Raw genomic sequence first — 21,779 nt, forward strand, 5'->3', positions numbered from 1 at the left:
GATGCTCAGTCATGCCTGACTCTTTGTGGCACCATGGCCCACCAGGCTCCAATGCCCATGGAATTTTCCAGACAAGAATACTGGAGTGGGGTGCCATTTCCTACTCCAATGAGTTCTGGATAGTGGTTTGTGAATCTTTTAAATTAGAAGCTTGGGATTGACATATATGTATTATTGCTGTATATAAAATAGATAACTAACAAGACCTACTGCATAGTACAGGGAGCTGTAGTCAACATTGTGTAATAACCCAATAACTTATAATAACCTGAAAAAGAAAAAAAATATGTCATATGTGTGCGTGTGCGTGCTCAGTCACTCAGACGTGTCCGATTCTTTGTGACCCCGTGGACTGCAGCCTGTCAGGCTCCTTCGTCCATGGGATTCTCCAGGCAAGAATAATGGAGTGGGTTGTCATTTCCTCCTCCAGGGAATCTTCCCAACCTGGGGATCGACATGCATCTCTTGCATCTCCTGAGTTAGCAGGCAGATTCTTTACCACTGTGCCACCTGGGAAGCACATATGAGATATATATATATATACATATATATATATATATATATAAGCTGAATATGTATATATTATATATAAACTGGATCACTTTGCTGTACCCCTGAAACCAACACAACATTGTAAATCAACTATACTCCAATAAAAATAAGTAAATTTTAAAGAAGACATCGGGAAGTAATAAGGATGGTCCATTCCTGTACTGAACTTTAAAAGCAAAGGCTCAGCCTTCCTTAGTATGTACACACAAGACCTACTCCTGCTGAACTGGCAGAGGCGCCAATTGGAGCCGTGCAGACTCTGTGTATTTGGTCAGGCTCCCAGCACCAAGGCTGAGAATGCACATCTGCCTTTAAGAAATGGAGCAGAAACATTAATCTACTCTTCTGCATCATGTGTGACATTTTAATTACCTAGGCAGCTTATCAGGACATAATGAAGCAGCTGCTACGATTATGGCATTTTTGTCCCACTTATTTACAAAGCTGCACAGATACTTAAATACGATCTTTGTTGCATCTAGCATGCTTAGGTTCTAGAGCCGGTGTTAACCTTGATTTATTGTCCAACTCAGACAGTCACTCCATCGATGTCAGTTTTTCTTTGGAGCCAAAGTATTAAGATTTGAGTTTTCCTCTAAAGTGCGACTCATTTTTCTCTCAGTTTGTCTTTTGTCTTTAGCTGTCAGTTATCTTTCCTCATCTTCCTGATCATTTTAATGATGCTCTGGTTTCCTTTTATCTTCTCAACGTATCATCAAAACATCTCTTCTGCCAACAGCCTTCCAACAGATGAGTGTGTAATATTCTCTAATTATTCCAAAGGATAGGAGGAAGTATTTATAGCAAAATACATTTTCCAAGTCCTTAGCAATATTTTATCATTACTTCAACTTTCATGAGTGCCAACTATGTATGAAACAATGACATTAGAATATTAATATTTTTCTAGTAGAAATTCTTGACTTGGACAATGATTGCTAAGTAGGAAACCATACTTTCAAGGTTAAATATAAAACTATGGCCCTATTTAATTGTTGTTGTTGTTTAGTCAATCAGTCACGTCTGATTCTTTTGCAGTCCCATGGACTGTAGTCCTCCAGGCTCCTCTGTGGGATTTCCCAGGCAAGAATACTGGAGTGGGTTCCAGGAAGGAAATGGAAACCTTCCTTCGATCCCCACCCCAGGGATCGAATTCATATCTCCTGCCTTGGAGGTCAGATTCTTTACTGATGAGCCACCAGAGAAGCCCACGTAATTATTACATTATACCATAAAATAGTGTAAAATAGGTAAATTGCTAAATTAATTTTTTGATTGAATACATGTACTCCTAATAATCTGGGTTAAATTAAAAGTTGGATTGTGGCTGTAGATTTATATAATCATAAAGCACCTTCTATATGTTTTTACAGTAGAAGAGTTACTATATTAAATCATAGCCCACACATGGTATTCTCTGAGGAGTTAAGATATTGTGGATCCAAACCGCTCAAAACTGATAGAACCCTGAAGTTTGGCGAAAGGGGTTAAAATAGCTATTGCCAGAAATTTACTTAATGTTCCTATCTCTAGGGCAAGTTGAGACAGTAACCAGTGATTCAGACTCAAAATGAAATAGAAGAAACGGAGCAATCTGGTAAAAGGTGTCTTAGGTTCTGGGGGCCTGTGATTGTACTTCCATTTTTCCTGGGATTACGGAGATTCAGCACCTCCTGGAGTGAAGCTATATGTTCGTTGTGTCAAAAATCAAAGTCACACTTTAACTAAATGAAGAACCAAATTTATTTACAAACAAAGTAAATTAGCATAAGCAGGGTCATGTCCCTCATTGAATTCTCCTAATGTCCTTCTAGGTGAAAAAGAAATATGTGTAGATTAGACATTTATTTATTTATTATTTTAAAAATTTTAATTGGAGGGTAATTACTTAGCAACATTGTGTTAGTTCCTGCTGGGCAACAACCTAAATCAGCTATATGTATACACATATTCCCTCCCTCTCAGGATTCCTCCCCCACTCCCGCATCCCGCCTCTCTGGGTCGTCACAGAGAACTGAGCTGAGCTCCCTGCACTACCCGGCAGCTTCCCCACTGGCTGTCTATTTTACACATGATAGTGCATATATGTCAATGCTACTCTCTCCATTTCTCCCACCCTCTCCTTCTTCCCCCTGTAACCACAAGTTCATGCTCTGTGTCTACATTTCTCTTCCTGCCCTGTAAATCTGTTCATCAGAACCATTTTTCTAAATTCAGTATATATGCATCAATATATGATATTTGTTTTTCTCTTTCTGACTTAACTTCACTCAGAACACAGAGATATGGATTTGGGAAAAACTGAGAGGCATTTGTATAACAATGTTTTCTCAGTGAAGAGCATATACTCATTTCAGAACTAGACACATTTCGGTAATTGTGAACGTTTAAGGAACGCTTGGAAGGGCGGTGAAGAAAGTAAAAGGCATTTTTGATTCTGGTGTTAATTTGCTTGGGTGTTATACACAGAGATAGACAGAGTTTCCTGGAGGGCAAGACAAATCCTTACTTCGGGGTCACCTCTGTCAGTCAGCGGAGGACTCTTCACGCCTGCTTCCATGCCATAATGTCTATTTTTCCATGATTTCTTTTCCTACTTCAAGTTTGCTGTCAATGATCATTTTAAACACATTTCCTCAGCATGAACTTATGGAAGAAGTAGAGAAAATGAATATTATAGTGTTATTTCCCCCCATATATTCTGGACCTGACCTTGAGTTCTGATCTTTCCATTCCTCTAAGTCTCTCTGTGGTTATCATATTCTATCATACTATGCTTGAAAGGCATCCATGAGTGTTAGTGATTTTAGGTTATCTGGGCTTCCTTGGTGGCTTAGCTGGTAAAGAATCTTCCTGCAATGCAGGAGACCCCAGTTTGATTCCTGGGTCAGGAAGATCCACTGGAGAAGGGATAGGCTACCCACTCCAGTATTCTTGGGCTTCCCTGGTGGCTCAGCTGGTGAAGAATCTGACTGCAATGTGGAAGGCCTGGGTTGAGTAAATCATAATTTTAGGTTGAGTAGATCATAATTGTAAATGTGCAGTGCCTCATGTTACATTGAACTGCTTCTTGGCAGATAGTAGGAACTCAAACAGGTGTGGATGGATGAATAAGACTGAATGCATATGCATAAACTATGAATGGATGGATCCTGTGAGGGGCCACCATATAATTTTAAACAATACAAGATAACCCAAGCATTTTGACACTATAAGGCACTTGGATCTTCACTTGAGAAACGGTATAAAGTATAAGTTGCAAGCCTGATATGAGCAAAATTAGATCCATTTGTAGTAGCTATTTAGCGATGATGGTAGAAGAGTTCAGAAGTCCACTGCATGTCTGGACTAGGCTACATGTGATTATTATGTTATATATGGTAGTGGCATGTCAGTATAGAGAAAGATACTCTGAAAGGGTGTAACTGATGTTCCAGGCTGCCCAGGTGGCTCAAGGGCTCAGAATCTGCCAGTGCAGGAGACATGGGTTCAATCCTTGGGTTGGAAAGATCCCCTGGAGGAGGAAATGGCAACCGACACCACTATTCTCGCCTGAGAAATCCTATGGAGAGAGGAGCCTGGTTGGCTACAGTCCATGGGGTCACAAAAGAGTTGGATATGACTTAGATACTAAACAGCAACCACCACCGATGTCCCAGGTCCGAAGGAAACCCTTAAATCGTTTTGTGATCCCCTGAGTGGCTGAAATGCAAGGCACCCATTTAGAGTGTGTTTTTCTTTCTTTTTATTTTTGGCTGCACTGAGCAGCATGTGGCATCTTTCTTTAACAAGGAATCCCTGTCCCCCCTGCATTGGGAGCGTGGGGTCTTAACCACTGGACTCCTGGGAAAGTCCCACCCATTTAAAATAGGACATCACATTTGATGGTACCCTGACCTCACCCCACTGGGGGCTTCTTTGCCTGGAGTAGGGGTAACCAGTCAATCTGAAAGGAAATCAACCCTGAGTGCTCATTGGAAGGACTGATGCTGAAGCTGAAGCTCCAATACTTTGGTCACTTGATGTGAAAAACTGACTCATTAGAAAAGACCTTGATGCTGGGAAAGATTGAAGGCAAAAGGAGAAGAGAGTGACCAGAGGTTGAGAAGGTTGGATGGCATCACTGATGCAATGGACATGAACTTGGGCAAACTCCAGGAGATGGTGAGGGACAGGGAGGCCTGGCATGCTGCAGTCACGGGGTACACAGCAGGACGTACCCTATGGGGTCGTGAAGAGTCAGACACAACTTGGCAACTGAACAACAAGGGATTTGACACACTTTGGGAAGTATTGTGTTTTTATCAAAGACTTTCCCATCATTTAATGGATTAGTCCTATATGACCTTTACAAAATAGAAAGATGCTTTGCCTATGTTGGGGGAAGGTCAGTGATCACATATATTTAAAAAACTGGTGCAAGTTTCTAACTGAGTCACTGGGCTTTGGTATCAAAACTGGCAGCATCAGAGTCACTTGGGAACTTCCTAGAAACACAGAGTCTACTTGATTAGAACCCCAGGTTCTAATCCCGGTTGGTAAATTATTAGCTGTGAGATCTTGGAAAAATCACATAGCTTCAGATTCTAGGACTTCCCTGGTGGCTCAGTGGTAAAGTATCTGCCTGCAGTGCAGGAGACCCAGGTTCGATCCCTGAGTCAGGAAGATCCCCTAGAGAAGGGAATGGCAACCCACTCTAGTAGTCTTGCCTGGAGAATCTGAGGACAGAGGAGCCTGGTGGGCTACAGTCCATGGGGTGGCAGAGTCAGACATGATGAGTGACTTTCACTTCATTTCAGATTCCCAATTTGAAAAATGAGAACAATAATTTCTAATTTTTCATTTTGTCTGAGGGTTAAATATGCAGTGTTGTCTGGAATGCACTTTAGGAAAAGCATCTTAGAGCAGTTCTTCTCTAAATTTAATGTGCATACAGATCTCCTGGAGCTTGTGTTGAAGTGCAGGTCCTGAATTCATTTGGCCCAGGGTTGGCTCAAGACCCTATGTTTGTAGGGAGCTCCCAAGTGACTCTGATGCCGCCAGCTCATGGACCTCCTTATAGGGAGTAAGGACTCAGAGCATGTAGATACTGTAACTTTACTTATGAAATTTTTATCTAAGTGATTTTCTTAGATGAAACAACCCTATATCAGCCATAAGGACAGAATATTATCTCCATGGAAGACACAGATAGGAATGTGGGGAGAGAAGAGACACACCGGGAGCACTGTTTTGTGGGAGGCTTTGGTGAGATGACTGTCTCCACCCTTCTAGATGATGCCCTCTGAGAAGAGAGACATGTTACTTTTCTCACCATTGTGTCCCTGATACTCAGAGCTGCTCCTGGTGTCACATAGGCACATCAGTGCATAGCTAATGACTGAATAAGTGAATGAATGAATGAATGTAAGGACTCCAAGTCTGGTTTTTTTTTTTTTTTTCTGGGTGTCTCAGATGCCATACCCCAGAGGTTGGGGAAAGCTAGATTATGTTGTTCAGTCACTCAGTCATGTCCAACTCTTTGCAGCCCCATGGACTGTAACATGCCAGGCTTCCTTGTCCTTCACCATGTCCTGGAGCTTGCTCAAACTCATGTCCATTGAGACGGTGATGCCATCCAATCATCTTGTATTCTGCCATCCTCTTCTCTTCCTGCCTTCAATCTTTCCCAGCACCAGGGTCTTTTCCAATGAGTCAGCTCTTCATATCAGGTGGCCAAAGTACTGGAGCTTCAGCTTCAGCATCAGTCCTTCCAAAGAATATTCAGGGTTGATTTCCTTTAGGATTGACTGGTTTGATCTCCTTGCAGTCCAAGGGACTCTCAAGAGTCTTCTCCAGCACCACACTTCAAAAGCATCAATTCTTCAGCACTCAGCATTCTTTATGGTCCAACTGTCTCATCCATACATGACTATAGTCACACCATAGATTTGACTATAGGGACCTTTGTTGGCAAGGTAATGTCTCCGCTTTTTAATATGCTGTCTAGATTTGTCATAGCTTTTCTTCCAAGGGGCAAGCGTCTTTCAGTTTCGTGGCTGCAGTCACCACCTGCAGTGATTTTGGAGCCCAAGAAAATAAAGTCTGTCATTGTTTCCATTGTTTCCCCATCTATTTGCTGTGAAGTGATGGGACTGGATGCTGTGATTATAGTTTTTTGAATCTTGAGTTTCAAGCCAACTTTTCAGTCTCCTCTTTCATTTTCATAAAGAGGCTCTTTAGTTCTTCTTCACTTTCTGCCCTAAGTGTGGTGTCAAACATACAAAATCATTACTTCTCTATATCATTTCCCCAGTGACTCAGCAGTTCCAAGAGTCAGACACAACTGAGCACACACACTCCACCATAAATCATTTACTTACAGTATTTTTTGTTTTCTGTCAGTAAAGTCTTTTCTAGTAGCAATATTCTTCTAATAAGCGTGCTGCCCTACAGAAGCCATACCTGCATCTTCTTTCAGACATCTTCATGAACCCCAGAAACAGGTTGGACAAGGAAAGCAGTTCTCTATGAGAGAAATTCCACAGTGAGCTCGGGGAGGCTCAGGGGTGGGTCCAGCTATTTCTTCACTTACAGCCCCTCAAGATTTCTGCACGAGAGCATTCTCTTATCAGCAGCTGATCTCAGCTTCTGGGGGACAGGGCACAATCAGCTGGGCAGGTCTTCCAGTGCAGATTTCCTGCAGACTTCTCCAAAGTGTGAGGTGGGCTCCTGTTTACAGCTTTGCACTTCACCAAAAATAGTTGATGTTTGTGGCTCAAAGCAAATTGCATTGCCCTGATTTAGCACACAGGCTTCCCTAGTGGCTCAGATGGTAAAGAATCTGCCTGCAGTGTAGGAGACCCGGGTTTGATCCCTGGTTGTGAAGATTCTCTGGTGTAGGAAATGGCAACCCACTTCAGTATTCTTGCCTGGGAAATCCCATGGACAGAGGAGCCTGGTGAGTTACAGTCCATGGGGTTGCAAAGAATTGAACACAACTGAGTGACTAACACAATGTAGCCCACACACAATGTAACTTTATTTTCACTGTAATTGTATCACCCTCTACTCCCCTTAAAATTTTTAGTGCAGAATCATTCCATTTGTTGGAAACTACCTTTCTGTGTATTGAGACTTCATGAACTAGAGGACTAAATGGTGTACTTTGGGTAACCAAATCATCGAATTAATAAAATATGCCATAACATGCCCTTTTATTGTGCCCATCTTTGCATGAAATGTTTCCTTGGTGTCTGTAATTTTCTTGAAGAGATCTCTAGTCTTTCCCATTCTGTTGTTTTCCTCTATTTCTTTGCATTGATCACTGAGGAAGGCTTTCTTACCTCTCCTTGCTATTGTTTGGAACTCTGCATTCAAATGGGTATGTCTTTCCTTTTCTCCTTTGCTTTTCACTTCCCTTCTTTTCACAGCTATTTGTAAGGCCTCCTCGACAGCCATTTTGCTTTTTTTTTGCATTTCTTTTTCTTGGGGATGGTCTTGATTCCTGTCTCCTGTACAGTGTCACGAACCTCCGTACATAGTTCATCAGGCACTCTATCAGATCTAGTCCCTTAAATCTATTTATTACTTCCACTGTGTAGTCGTAAGGGATTTGATTTAGGTCATACCTGAATGGTCTAGTGGTTTTCTCCACTTTCTTCAATTTCAGTCTGAATTTGGCAATGAAGAGTTCATGATCCGAGCCACAGTCAGCTCCCATTCTTGTTTTTGCTGACTGTATAGAGCTTCTCCATCTTTGGCTGAAAGAATATAATCAATCTGATTTCGGTATCAACCACCTGGTGATGTCCACATGTAAAGTCTTCTCTTGTGTTGTTGGAAAAGGGTGTCTTCTATGACCAGTATGTTCTCTTGGCAGAACTCTATAGCCTTTGCCCTGCTTCATTCTGTACTCCAAGGCCAAATTTGCCTGTTACTTTTTTCTTGGAACACCTTGTTCCAAGAACACTTGTTCTTGGAAACACCTTGTAGGAAGGTGTTTCTTGACTTCCTACTTTTGAATTCCAGTCCCCTACAATGAAAAGGACATCTTTTTTGGGTGTTAGTTCTAGAAGGTATGTAGGTCTTCATAGAACTGTTCAACTTCAGCTTCTTGAGTTACTGGTTGGGGCATAGACTTGGATTACCATGATATTGAATGGTTTGCCTTGGAAATGAACAGAGATCATTCTGTCATTTTTGAGATTGCATCCAAGTTCTGCATTTTGGACTCTTTTGTTGACTATTATGGCTACTCCATTTCTTCTAAGGGATTCCTGCCCATCGTAGTAGATATAATGGTCATCTGAGTTAAATTCACCCATTCCAGTCCATCTTAGTTCACTGATTCCTAGAATGTCGATGTTCACTCTAGTCATCTCCTGTTTGACCACTTCCAATTTGCCTTGATTCATGGGCCTAACATTCCAGGTTCCTATGCAATATTGCTCTTTACAGCATCGAACCCTGCTTCCATCACCAGTCCCATTCACAACTGGGTGTTGTTTTTGCTTTGGTTCCATCCCTTCATTCTTTCTGAAGTTATTTCTCCACTGATCTCCAGTAGCATATTGGGCACCTACTGACCTGGGGAGATCATCTTTCAGTGCCCTATCTTTTTGCCTTTTTATACTGTTCATGGGGTTCTCAAGGCAAGAATACTGAAGTGGTTTGCCATTCGTAGGGACCTAACAGAAGCAGAAGATATTAAGAAGAGGTGGCAAGAATACACAGAAGAACTGTAGAAAAAAGATCTTCATGACCCAGATAGTCATGATGGTGTGATCACTCACCTAGAGCCAGACATCCTGGAATGTGAAGTCAAGTGAGCCTTAGGAAGCATCACTATGAACAAAGCTAGTGGAGGTGATGGAATTCCAGTTGAGCTATTTCAAATCCTAAAAGACGATGCTGTGAAAGTGCTGCACTCAATATGCCAGCAAATTTGGAAAGCTCAGCAGTGGTCACAGGACTGGAAAAGGTCAGTTTTCATTCCAATCCCTAAGAAAGGCAATCCCAAAGAATGCTCAAACTACTGCACAATTGCACTCATCTCACATGCTAGTAAAGTAATGCTCAAAATTCTCTAAGCCAGGCTTCAGTAATACGTGAACCATGAACTTCCAGATGTTCAACCTGGTTATAGAAAAGGCAGAGGAACCAGAGATCAAACTGCCAACATCCGCTGGATGATCGAAAAAGCAAGAGAGTTCCAGAAAAACATCGATTTCTGCTTTATTGACTATGCCGAAGCCTTTGACTGTGTGGATCACAATAAACTGTGGAAAATTCTGAGAGACAGGCATATCAGACCACTTGACCTGCCTCTTGAGAAACTTGTATGCAGGTCAGGAGGCAACAGTTAGAACTGAACATGGAACAACAGACTGGTTCCAAATAGGAAAAGGAGTACGTCAAGGCTGTATATTGTCACCTTACTTATTTAACTTATATGCAGAGTACATCATGAGAAACGCTGGGCTGGAGGAAGCACAAGCTGGAATCAAAATTGCGGGGAGAAATATCAGTGACCTCAGATATGCAGATGACACCACCCTTATGGCAGAAAGTGAACTAAAGAGCCTCTTGATGAAAGTGAAAGAGGAGAGTGAAAAGGTTGGCTTAAAGCTCACCATTCAGAAAACTAAGATCATGGCATCCTGTCCCATCACTTCATGGCAAATAGATGGGGAAACAGTGGAAACAGTGTCAGTGTTTATTTTTCTGGGCTCCAAAATCACTGCAGATGGTGATTGCAGCCATGAAATTAAAAGACGCTTACTCCTTGGAAGGAAAGTTATGACCAAGCTAGACAGCATATTAAAAAGCAGAGACATTACTTTGCCAACAAAGGTCTGTCTAGTCAAGGCTATGGGTTTTCTTCTGATCATATATGCATGTGAGTGTTGGACTCTAAAGAAAGCTGAGCACTGAAGAATTGATGCTTTTGAACTGTGGTGTTGGAGAAGACTCTTTAGAGTCCCTTGGACTGCAAGGAGATCCAACCAGTCCATCCTAAAGGAAATCAATCCTGGGTGTTCATTGAAAGGACTGATGCTGAAGCTGAAACTCCAATACTTCGGCCTCCTGATGTGAAGAGCTGACTCATTGGAAAAGACCCTGATGCTGGGAAAGTTTGAGGGCAGGAGAAGGGGATGACAGAGGATGAGATGGTTGGATGGCATCACTGACTCGATGGACATGGGTTTGGGTGGACTCTGGGAGTTGGTGGTGGACAGGGAGGCTTGGCGTGCTGCAGTTCATGGGGTCACAAAGAGTTGGACATGACTGAGTGACTGAACTGAACTGACTGAACTGAACTGACATGCCCTTGTCTAGAATGAATGGTGGGTAGGTCACTGAGTCATGTCCGATTCTTGTGACCCCATGGACTATAACCTGCCAGGCTCCTCTGTCCATGGGATTTCTTAGACAGGAATACTGGAGTGGTTGCCATTTCCTTCTCCAGGGAATCTTCCCGACCCTGGGATCAAATCTGCTTCTCCTGCATTGGCAGGTAAATTCTTTACCACTGAGACACCAGGGAAGCCTTATATTGCTGCATGCAGTACTACAATTACATATGGTGCTCCTGGTCAGAATTGGAGAAGCCAGTGACCACCCCTCTTATGTGGTAACTCAACCCCAGACTTTGGGTAGATTAGCTCCCTGATTGAGACGGGGACCAGTGTAGGAGTCTCAGCAGTCCCTGACCCTTTCACTAGTGTTACTGATTTGGGCTTTCTCTGAGGCCCGTTTTCATTCCTTATTTTTTCTTAATTTGGTAGCACTGTTTTTCTGGAGGATGGGGAACAATCCCAATAAAACCACCAACCAGCTACCTCCATTAGGGGTTTAGATCATGAGCTCTGTGGTCTGAATTTTGTATGTGGTTCCATGAAGGCAGATGACTTTATGGCTGCAGTGGTCAGGCTCGGGGTCATAACCTTAATGCATGACCCACCTGGATTATCAACCAGAATGTACTATACAAAATATGTGAGAAGTGCCTCTACTGCGTTATTTTTAAACCCTGATAATCACTCAAGGCATAAGTATTTAACAACCTATTTTGTTTTTGCAGAATTTAACTAAATGGATCATTTAAATGTGACCTCAGAAATATACCAATATTGTATAGCACCTTTAGTATATATATTGTTGTTGTTGTTCAATATTGTATATTGTTCAGTATATGTTGTTGCTCAGTCACTAAGTCATGTCCGACTCTCTGTAATCCCTTGGACTATGGCATGCCAGGCTTCCCTGTCCTTCACTATCTCCTGGAGTTTGCCCAGATCCAGGTCCATTTAGTTGGTGATGCTCTCTAACCATCTCATCCTCTGCCACCCCCTTGTCTTTTTGCCTTAAGTCTTTCCCAGCATCAGGGTCTTTTCCGATGAGTCAGTCCTTCGCATCAGGTGGCCAAAGTATTGGAACTTCAACTTCAGCATCAGTCCTTCCAATGAATATTCAGGGTTGATTTCCTTTAGGCTTGACTGGTTTGATCTCCTTTGCAGTCCAAGGACTCTCAAGATTCTTCTCCAACTCCACAGTTCAATTTGGTATATATAAGTTCCATGTATTAGTTTGCTAGGGCTGCTATAACAGAGTGCCACAGACTCAGTGACTTAAACGACAGAAATGACAGCCTCACATTTCTGGAGGCTGGGAGACTGAGATCAAAGCATTGGCAAAGGTGGTTTCTCCTGAGGCCTCCATCTTGGTCTTACAGGTGCTTCTTCCTCCTGTGTCCTCACCTGGTCCTCTCTGTGTGTGTTTGTGTCCGAATCTCTTTTTGAAAGGACACCAGTCATATTGGATTAAGGCCCAGCCAGTGACCTCATTTTAATTGCCTCTTTAAAGGCTGTGTCTTCAAACAGTTATATTCTAAGGCACTGGAGGGTGGGGGGTGGTTCAGGCCTTCAACACATAAATTTGAAGGAAGGACACAAATCAGTCAATCACTTTCCACATATTTGGCTTTTTAGTGCCTGAAATGTTAAGCCAGAAAAATGAATTGTTGCTACAAAGAAGCAGTTAGACTAGTGGGCCTAAACAATGTTCCTTTGGACTGTGCCTATTTGTCAAATTCAACACAATCATTTTGAGGAAAAGTCTTCACTGTGTAGGTCAGAATCTGAATACAGGCTTCTGGAACTCATTCCTTAAGGTAGGAGATTTGCTCCTTCTTTGGGATCATGAAAGTAATCCCTTTCCCAGTTGATTGTTATTTTGTCATCTGGGTGAAACTCTTAAAGGGCCACAAGGTGCTGGAAACAGTTTACCTGGCTTGCTGTTCCAATCCACACTCCCAGCCCTTAGTCATCTCCAAATTTCTTTCAACATAGCGGTTGGAAAATGATTGATACTCTCCTCCTGGTTACCTTGGGAAGGTGGTTCCATATTGAAGGGCTTCTTGTGAATACACAGGAAAACCAAGTTGTTATAAACTCAAGTCATGCGCTTGGATTTTTCTTTGTTCTCCCTTTCTCCGCTGCCCTTGGCTCTTTAATCTCCCTTCAAAGAGAAAAAGAAATCTACTGTGCATCTCTTGTTTCAGCCTGTGACATTAACGTTTGAAGATGGAAGCCAGTGTTTCATTTTTGCAAATCTGAAGAACATTTTCTAAGCTCAGTCTTTCCAAGTAAGACAGGCAATCCCTCCAAAAGATGAGAAAACAGAACCCTCTGTTCTTCAGTGCCCTTTTCCTCCAAGCAGCCCAAATGGTGGCAGGGGAAAGATAAATCTTTCCCATACCACACTCACACAGGTAGGTGGAGCAAATTTGTAGTTTGATCTTCTCCTGTTTTGCCATTTCCCCAACTCTGTTATATTAATGCTGGCATTTGGTATAAATGGTACATCAGGCAAATTTAAGCTGAGACCTCTGATTTCTTACATAAGAAATGCAGATGGATGGCAGAAGTCACTTGGAAGTATTCCTAGGCTGATTTTTTGGTGTGTTGGACACAGTTCCATAATTATCCACTGAATGGGCCCAAGTCCCACTTGAGGTGGATGAGTGGCAGCTGTGATCAGAGGCAGGTCATTTTGTGTACAGATGTAAGACCCCAAATTACTCAGGAGACATCACAGCCTAGTCAGGGAGCTGGGATCCTGGAGTCCCTACTATGCTTAACTTCAAATCCTGGTACATCACTAAGGAACAACTTAATGGAAGTTACTGGATCTCTGTCTCAGGTCTCCCATCTGTAAGAGAAGGTTAATAATAATGTTACCTTGTAGGACTGTTATGAAGATTAAAAGAATAAATGTAGGGTTTCCCTGGTGGCTCAGTGGTAAAGAATCCGCCTGCCAATGCAGGGAACATGGGTTCAATCCCACACGCTGCTAAGCAGCTAAGCCCGTGCACCACAGCTATTAAGCCTGTGCTCTAGATCCTGGGAGCCACGCCTGCTGAGCCCACATTCTGTAACTACTAAAGCCTGCGGGCCCTAGATCCCATGTTCCGCAACGAGGGAAGCCACGGCCATGAGAAGTCTGTGCACCGCAACTAGAGAGAAGCCCTGCTCACTGCAACTAGGGAAGGCCCAGGTTCAGCAATGAAGACCCAGCACAGCAAAGAATAAATACATTACAAAAAAAGAAAGTAAATGTATAAGACAATTAGAATAGTACCTGGCACGTGGAAGGGCTACATAAATGTTGGCCTCTGCTACCCTTACCTGTTGGCATAATGCCTCACCTTGAAGCTCTAGACTGTCTAGAGCATTCTGGTGGTCATATAAGGGGTATGTGTGTGGCAAGTCCTGTAAGAAAGGATGGTTCTTATCAATGTTTCTTGACATGTGACAATCACCTTTTGGGAATTTACCCCCTGCAAGTAATGAACCTGGTCACTTCTCACTGAAGTTTGTGCACTTAGGGGATTGGCATCCCCATCCCCTACCGGGATAAACATGGCTGGTGGCATTTAAAAAAAAAACACATTAAAATAATGCAACCAGAGCTCAACTGTAACTTTGCATGAGTACACAGATGTTTCTTAAATTTCACTAACACTGCAGTGAAATTAGGTCTTCCCTGGCGGCTCAGATGGTAAAGAATCTGCCTGCAACTCAGGAGACTTGGGTTCGATTCCTGGGTCAGGAAGGTCCCCTGGAGAAAGTAATGGCTACCCACTCTAGTGTTCTTGCCTGGAGAATTCCATGGACAGAGGTACAGTCCATGGGGTCACAAAGAGTCAGACATGACTGAGTGACTAACACTATCACTACAGAGAAATTAAATCGGAGATGAGAGCTGGGGTTAGATGGCTTAGTGGGGCTGGGTCCAAAACCTCTTTTGTCCAAGCATTAATGCACTAAATGAAGCTCAGCGACATTACATGGCCAGAAACCAACAACGAGGAAGGAGGGAATGGATGCCTCCATAAACCTGGGTCCTCTTCAGGTGAGGGAGAAAATCAGTCTCAGGGAGTATCCTGACCCCAGCTTTCACTCTTGCCCCAGACAGAAAGGTCAGGGGTGTTGAGTGGGCAAAGTTTTGAAAAACCTCCAGGATATCGACATTGCCATCACCATTCCTACCATATTTAGGGAGGAGAAGACCAGTTATGGGTTGAGAGGCCAGATAAAGCTGATACAAATGCAGGCTGCATTTGTTAAATATGCCTATTAAATGTGAATTACAGATAAACAATGAATTCTCTTTCAATCTAAGTATTTCCCCAGTGATGCATGGGCTATCATGTTGGTTTCCAAGGCTGCCCTAACAAAGCACCCCAGACTGTGTTGTCTAAGCAACAGAGATTTATCTTCTGACAGTTCCAGAGTTCCAGGAGTCAGAGGTCAAAGTGTCATCGGTCTGGGTTCCTTATGAGGGTTTTGTGCTTCTTCCCTGGCTTTCAGGAGCCCCAGACGTTCCTTGTCTTGTCGCTGCGTCACCCCAGCCATCCCTGCTGTTCTCCCATTGTGTGTGGCTGTATACACATTCCCCCTTGCATAAGGACCCCAGTCTTAAAGGATTGGGGCTTCCCAGGTGGCGCGTTGGTAAAGATTACACCTACCAATGGAGGAGACACAAGAGATGCAGGTTCGATCCCTGTGTCAGAAAGATATCATGGAGAGGGAAACGGCAACCCACTCCAGTATTCTTGCCTGGAGAATCCCATGGATAGAGGTGCCTGGCGGGCTACAGTCCATGAGATCACAAAGTGTTGGACATGAGTGACTGAACTCCGTCCTGTAGGATTAAGGGCTACCCTCCTTCAGTCTGGCCTCATCTTAACCAATGATATCTGCAGTGACCCTGCTTCCAAACAAGGTCACATTCTGAGGTGAGGACTCAACATGGTAGCTCTGATGGTAACGAATCTGCCTGCAGTGTGGGGACCCCAGGTTCTATCCCTGGGTTGGGAAGATCCCCTGGAGGAGAGAATGGCTACCCATTCCGGTATTCTTACTTGGAGAATTCCATGGGCAGAGGAGCCTGGTGGGCTAGAGTCCATGGGGTCGCAAAGAGTCGGACATGACTGAGCAAATAACACTTTCCCTTTCTGTGAATTTAGGGTGATGCAATTCAGTCTGTAACAAGCATTCTTATATTTGAAACATATTTATTATTTACCCGAAATTCAAATTTAGCTGGATCATGTATTTTTATTTGCTAAATCTGGGAACCCTTGGGGGAGATTTGATTATTAACTGACACATGGAGAATCTGAAACCTTTTTACCACCTCAAAGCCCTGAGGGAAAAACCACTACAGATGGGTTTTTTTTATAGGCTTGTGGGAAAGAGAAGAAGGGATGTGGATCACTGTAATTGACCATAATTAATTGCATCCAGTGATAAAGAAGCACTCAGCAGAAGGCATTGGCAGGAGGCCTATGGCTTAGGGGCAAAGGGCCACAAAACATCTCCCTGAAACCCTTTTCTCTCCACTGCAAGATAACTGGGCCCAAGTGAAAAGTGTTGTTCAGTCCCATCCGCCTGTTTGCGACCCCATGGACTATAGCCGTCCAGGCTCCTCTGTCCATGGAATTCTCCAGGCAAAAATACTGGAGTGGGTAGCCATTCCCTTCTGCAGGGGATCTTCCCAACCCAGGGATTCTTTACTGTCTGAGTCCCCAGGGTAATCCAACTGTACCCAAACCTGTGACTTTCTCTTCCCTTTTTCCACTCAGAGAAGTGAAGATGAGGAGGCTTCGGGGATCAATAAGGGGCTTGTCATTTTTGGCACAAAGTTTCCGGTCACATGTTGGGGAGAATGGTATGAATCTGGTACTCACCCCTCTCCAACACAAGTGGACTATGCCCTTGAGTAGGTAGAGTGAACCTGGGGCCAGGTTACAAGAGAAAAGCAGAAACTGGAACTTTGGGTCCCAGGTTCTCATGACCACATCTGGAGACCAGCACCCCAAACAACCTCCCTCCTACAGGTAGTAAATGACCTCAGCTACAGACAAATATATGGAAGGCAAACCACTTGAATTCAAATCAAGTTTTCTGAAAGGAACATGGATATGTTTCAGTTAAAGTTGGAGAAGACTCAGGAGAAATTTATCTACGTCACACAAAGAGTGAATAGAAAGTTGAACTTGAGATGCCCAAGTTAAATGTGATGTGTATAAAAAGAAATTGCATAGGAGGTATGCACAAACAATTATAGAAAGAAAGCAAAGAAACATAACATGCATATGAAAAATAGATATATGAGAAATCCATTTTGGAATAAAAATATTCTGAAAGAGAAGGAAAGGCAGTAGTTTGTAACAGAACTTTTAGTCATATGAAGTCAACTGAAAGAAAAATTTAAAAATGTTGATAAAAGAAGAAATTAATTTAAAAAATGTAATTGTGGTGGTTGTGGTTTAGTCACTAAGTTGTATCCTACTCTTGTGACTCCATGGACTGTAGCTTGTCAGGCTCCTCTGTCCATGGAATTCTCCAGGCAAGAATACTGGAGTGGGTTGCCATTTCCTTCTCCAGGGGATCTTCCTGACCCAGGAATCGAACATGGGTCTCCTGCATTGCAGGCAGATTCTTTACCGATTGAGCTGTGAGGGAAGCAAAAAAGTAATTATTGCTACTAAAAACAGAATAAGAACTAAACCAACCATCTTTCCAAACTAATAAATAATTCAGACTTAGGAAGAAAAACAGATACTTAGGAAAACTAAGTCATTTGGATGGCACATGATAGGTATGATATTTGTTGTGTGAATAGAAGAAATACCTAAAATAATCACAAAAATAAATCAACTACAGGTAAGTATAAGGACAGAAGGGACAGGGAGGCCTGGCGTGCTTCAGTCCATGAGGTCACAAAGAGTCAGGCATGACTGGGCGACTGAACAACAACAATAAATAAAGACATAGGGGGATTCCCTATTGGCTCAAATGGTGAAGAATCTGACTGCAATGTGAGAGACCTGGGTTTAATGTGAGAGACACACACACACATAAAGACATAGAGGACATACAACAATGATATGAGGTTAATACCACTGGGAAAATAGCAAATGGCCAAAGGAATATAAAGTATGCACACAAATGGAAAAAAAAAAATCCTAAAATGAAGGAAGATCTGAATGTAGCCTAGAACAGTACTCACTCATCTTAGGGACTCAATAAACATATGACGAATTAAGAGAGAACTAATGAATACTGTTTGAAATCACTAATGAAGTAATAAAATGTTAGTATTAATGCAATTATCAATGTAACCAGTAGAACTAAAACTAAATATAAAGCTTCAAAATTAATAAAAAATGCACACAACCAAACAGCATCAATCATAAGCAAAAGAATAATGATGACAACAATGGTGGACACACATTGGGTTCTGTGTTCTAGCTGCTTTAAATGTAGTGTATTCTATTCATATCAATATTTATATATAAGAATACCCAAGTAGAGAGGCTTGTAACTTATGCTTAAGTGGAAGCTTCCCAGGTGGTGCTAGTGGTAAAAAACTCACCTGTCAATGTAGGAGACTCAAGAGACATGGGTTCCAACCCTGGGTCTGGAAGATACCCCGGAGAAGGAAATGGTGTTCTTCAGTATTGGTATGATATTCAGTATGATATTCAATATTCTGGCCTGAAAAATCACATGGGCAGAGGTCCCTGGAGGGCTACAGTCCATGGGGTCACAAAGAGTCAGACACAACTGAGCATGCGCGTGTGAGTCCTTGGAATCACACCCAGTAAACGGAAGCAGTATGATTTGATGAGAGTCTAGTCCTTTTGGGAGAAAACAGAAAAATTTTGTAAAAGAGGAATTATGAAGTGGGAATTGAATGATTTGTATCTATTATTCAGCTTGTCTTAGATGTGGACCAGTTAAATGGAATAGAAGTATGTTTAGAAATAGGTGCAAACACATGTGGGGATTTCTTATACAGGCAGCTCAGACTGGCAAGGGAAGGATGAATCTTCTGTGAATGAAGTTGGTTCAACAATGTAACTATGATTTAGGAAAAAAAAGTAGCTGAACCTGTACCTTACTTCTCAAACCAAAATGAATTGTAAATGAAATAAATATTTCTATCTAAAATGTGAACCAAAAACGTGCTAGAAAAATGTTTGTGTTAAAAAATATATTGTAGTGGGGAAAAACTCACTAGTCAGAGCAAAACACTATAAGACAACCTACAATTTAATAAGTATTATGAAATCCTAGGTGGCGCTAGTGGTAACGAATCTGCCTGTCAATTCAGGAGATGTAAGAGATGTGATGGACAGGGAGGCCTGGTGTGCTGCGATTCATGGGGTCGCAAAGAGTCGGACACGACTGAGCGACTGAACTGAACTGAACTGGAGATGTGAGTTTGATCCCTGGGTTACAAAGATCCCTTGGAGGAGGGCATGGCAACCACTCCAGTATTCTTTCCTGAAGAATCCTATGGACAGACGAGGCTGGCAGGCTGCAGTTCATAGGGTTGCACAGAGTCGGACACAATTGAAGTGACTTAGCACACACACATGCATAAAATCACCGTGCACATGGAATTTTGGGAAAACATTCCTAATAATAACGTGGAAGACATAACAAAGGGATAATTGTATTCTTTTATAAGGAATGCTGAGAATGAATAAGACCAAGATGAATAACCCCCTAGAAAAATGAGCAAAGCACATGGACATGCAGATACCCAAGACACAATCTGAATGTCCAGTAAGGATATGAAAATGGGCTCAGCTCCCCTTGTAGTTAAAGAATTGGAAATCAAAACAATAATATCACACCCTGTTTTATCTTCCAAATGGGCAAATATGGAAATGTACCACTGCAGTAGTCTAGGTACGGGAAACAGTGTTCCACACTGCCCACTTCTGGTGGGAGTTTTGTTGGAGCAACCTTGCAGGAGGCAGTATCTCTCAAAATTCAAAATGGAAACACACAATATAGTCTACTTGGAATTTATGATATGCTCATACAAGAAACATAAATAACAATATTCATGCAGCAAATATTGGTAATAAAAAATAGGATACAACCATATGATAAAATAAAGTGTCATATTGCCACTAAAATGAATGAGGAGGATCTGTGCACATTCTCCGTTCTCCCCCAAACTCCCCTCCCATCCAGGCTGCCACATAACATTGAGCAGAATTCCATGTGCTATATAGTCAGTCCTTGTTGGTTATCCATTTTAAAATATTTTAAAACATATTTTAAACATATTTTTAAATTTAAATTTAAAACACGTTTTAAACATAGCAATGTATGCATGTCCATCCCAAACTCTCTAACTATCCCTTCCCCCGCTTTATCCCCCTGGCAAACACAAGTTCATTCTCTAAGTCTGTGAGTCTCTTTCTGCTTTGTAAATAAGTTCATTTGTATCATTTCCTTTTAGATTCCACATAGAAGGGATGCCATATGAGATTTCTCCTTCTCTGTTTGACTTACTTCACTCAATATGATAATCTCTATGTCCACCAATGTTGCTGCAAATGGTGTTATTTCTTATTTTTAATGGCTGAGTAATATTCCGTTGTATATATGCACCATATCTTCTTTATCCATTCCTCTCTCAATGGACATTTAGATTACCTCCATGTCTTGGCTATTGTAAACAGTGCTGCCGTGAACATTGGGGTGCATGTATCCTTTTGGATCCGGTTTTTCTCTGGATATATACTCAGGACTGTGATTGTAGGTTGGGTGTATAAAGGCACATTTTTGCTCTTAATTTATACCTTTCTGGACTTTAAAAAAGTTTTGCTATGAACATTAGAAAAAGTAAACCATCAATTTTAAAAAATTGAATGAATGGGTTTTACCGGAGAAGCCTGGAGGGTTACAGTCCATAGGGTTGCAAAGAGTTGGACACAAATGAAGTGGCTTAGCATGAGTTAAGAGGTTTGGGGTTCATCTGTGCATGTTGAAGATGATATTGTCCCTAGTGGTGACCAAGAAAGGTGCCCCATCAAGGCTCTGTCTCTCTGTTCAGTCGAGTCCTCTCCAGCAGCGATTTGATGATCATGCTGTAGAGTCTAAAAATCAAATCCATCTCCTCCAGCCACAGACAAGGATTCAGGAGATTTCTTTTCACTAGGATCTGCTACATCTTCTCCTGGATGATGGGCCCAGATCTTTGTTGAACTTTTTCCTCTGTTTAATTATGCAAGCATCATTTCTTTAGTGTGATCTCACAGTGTAGTCAGCCCTGTGTTCAAAGTAGAAACCCTGGAGTTTGCTGATACCGCATACTCATAAAGTAGTTGAGTTTTCCTTTCAAATGTTTTCTCAAGTTTTCTTTTCTAGTCATTGTGGTGCCTGTCTTGGGTGACGACCCTTCAGATTCCTGTGCACCTGTGGTCCTTGCTAGCCACCCTCTTCCAGCTCACTTGAAAATGTTTGAAAGCCATCACAGCCACCCACTTTTGGCTTGTATATCCCAGACCCCAGAGAGCTTATATAAGTACAATTTACACTTTAAAATCTTTGTATGAGAGAGTCACTGCCAGTATCATTATAATTATCCATTTAAAGATGAGTCATATCTTCTTTACCCATTCCGCTGCTGATAGACATTCAGGTGGCTTCCCTGTCCTGGCTGTTGTGAATGGTGCTGCAGTCATAGAAGGACAAATAACATGTGATATCACTCATATGTGGAATCTAACAAAACTGTACAAATAAACTGCTTTACAGAACAGGAATAGAGTTGTAAATGTAGAAGACAATCTTACAGTTACCAGGCGGGAAGAGAGGAAGGATAAATTGGGAGATTGGGATTGACATGTACACTCTACTGTATATGAA

The 21,779-nt window shown here is 42.1% G+C and overlaps 1 non-coding gene across 1 annotated transcript; it reads left to right on the plus strand.

Moving 5' to 3' along the window:
• The first annotated feature begins 5,146 nt into the window (after window positions 1-5,146).
• TRNAC-GCA (transfer RNA cysteine (anticodon GCA)) lies at window positions 5,147-5,218 on the plus strand. Its single transcript has one exon. It is a non-coding gene; the product is annotated as a tRNA-Cys (tRNA).
• Window positions 5,219-21,779: the final 16,561 nt, after the last annotated feature.

The sequence above is a fragment of the Dama dama genome, chromosome 19, assembly GCF_033118175.1.
Source record: "Dama dama isolate Ldn47 chromosome 19, ASM3311817v1, whole genome shotgun sequence".
Taxonomy (NCBI): Eukaryota; Metazoa; Chordata; class Mammalia; order Artiodactyla; family Cervidae; genus Dama; species Dama dama.